The sequence below is a fragment of the Pteropus vampyrus genome, unplaced genomic scaffold (genome assembly GCF_000151845.1).
Source record: "Pteropus vampyrus isolate Shadow unplaced genomic scaffold, Pvam_2.0 Scaffold285, whole genome shotgun sequence".
Classification (NCBI taxonomy): Eukaryota; Metazoa; Chordata; class Mammalia; order Chiroptera; family Pteropodidae; genus Pteropus; species Pteropus vampyrus.
In genome coordinates this window covers 112,627-114,842 of record NW_011889066.1, presented here as the reverse complement: position 1 = coordinate 114,842, position 2,216 = coordinate 112,627, and positions in this window count along the sequence as shown.

Here is a 2,216-nt window from a genome sequence, read left to right as displayed (position 1 = left end):
CGGTCTGGGTTCCTCAGGCGTTTGAACAGTGTTAGCCAGCATCTCTGTCTTTTCCAGCATCCACATTCTCTTCCATCAGGTTTCCCTAAAACATCCTTAAAAGTGCTTTACCAGATGTTAGAAAGAAAATTGTTCATTTCTTAAATGGTGAAATAACTTCAGTGATGCTTGATCCTGGTTCTGACCTATGGCTGAATGGGGAAGAGGCTTTTTCTTTGCATCATTTAAAAAAATTTTGCTATCTAGACCTCCTTTTCAGAGCTCTCAAGATATTATGCTGCTAACAGGAGGTAACTCTGCTGTGTTCTGCTGAGTTTTGATGGTTTTATGGGAATGAACTATCTCAAATGTGATATAAGAATTGGACATCTGGGCATGTATGGATATTCTGAGACACGTGACACAGCTTTGAGAGCAGCCAACATTAGCCCACGATGCTTTTGGACAACACTAATGCTTTAGAAAGAGGCAGCAGCCCTCAGGCTAGCTGGGGAACTGGAGGAGGCAGAGCAGATTGAAGTTATGGTGTTTGGTGAAGAGATGCTCTTCCTTTCTGCTCCCCTGCTGACGGATGGGCACCTGAGTGGTGCTAACGGGCATAATAGGCGTTATCCTTCAAAACTATATGTTTCTCTCTTTTGTGATGCTAAATTCTCCTGAGCCTCTGATTTTTTTTATTGTGGTAAAATATACATAACATAATGCTTACTATTTCAATCATTTTATTTGTTGTTATTTTATTCTTTAGATTCCACATGTATGTAAAATCATGAGATATTTGATTTTCTCTATCCCACCCATTTCATTCAGTGCAATAACCTCTAGGTCTATAACACAATACCTTTTTCCATCTCCTTCCTTTTAGTCTGTGTGTGTCTTTTAATCTGAAATGAATATCTTGTAGGGGTCTTGTTTTCTTATCCTTTCAGCCATTCTATCTTTTGGTTGGAGCACTTAATTCTTTTCCATTTGAGGTAATTGTTGATAGGAACGTAGTTATTACCATTCTTTACTTCTGTTTCTGATACATGTTTTTTCTTTTTAAAGAAGTCCCTCCAACATTTCCTATAATACTGGCTTAGTGATGATAAATTCCTTTAGCTTATTTTTGTCTGGGATTCTCTTTTTCTGTCCTTTTACTCTAAATGGTAGCTTTGCTGGATAAAGTATTCTTGGTTGTAGATCCTGGGTTTTCAACACATTGAATATTTTTTGCCAAGCTCTTCTGTCCTGCATAGTTTCTTTTGAGAAATCAGCTGCCAGCCTTATGGGTACTCTCTTGTTGATAGCTTGCTGCTTTTAATATTTTCTCTTTGTATTTAACCTTTGGCATTTTAATTATGATGTGTCTTGGTGTGGGCCTCTTTGGGTTCATCTTTTTTGGGACTCAGAGCTTCCTTGGGTTGGATGTCTATTTCTTTCACTTGGTTAGAGAAATTTTCCAACATTATTTCTTCAAATAGCTCTCCAATGTCTTGTTTTCCTCCAGGTACCCCTATGACACGAATGGTTTTGCATTTAATTTTGTCCCATAAGCTCCCTAAATTATTACTATAGTCTTGGCTTCTTTTCCTCTGCAATTCTGATTGAGTGTCCTTGGCTCCCCTGTTCTCTATATCGGTCATTCAATCCTCTTCTATATACACTTCGTCGATTCCCTCTAATATACTTTTCATCTCAGATAATGTGTTCTTTATTTCTGACTGGTTCCCTTTTAGAATTTCCATGTCCATTTTATGTTTTTTTATATCTTTCTTAACGTTTTCATTGAATTCATCTATACTTTCCTCTAAATTCATTGGGCATCTTTATAACCAGTGTTTTGAACTCTATATCTGTTAGATTGCTTGACTCCATTCTTCCTGGATCTCTGTTCTGTTCTCCCATATAGTTTCTGCTTCTCTATCTTCCTATTTTGGCTGCCTTCATGTCTGTTTCTATGTACTAAGCAAAGCTCTTAAGTCTCCTGGTCTTATTAGTGTGGCTTTGTGAAGTAGGTGTCCAGTGGCACAGTCCTGAGAAGTGTTCAGCTTCAGGCCAAGTTTAGGCCCACCCTCTGGGGCCACCTGTCAAGATTTAGCAAGCAATCCACAGATGCTGTGCTTATAGTTGCCTCAAGAAACCACACCAGAAACCAAGGCCAGCTGCCTCCAGTGTGAATCTTAGCACTACTCAGCAAGGAGCACCTGACTCTCCGAGGACACACCTGGATGTGG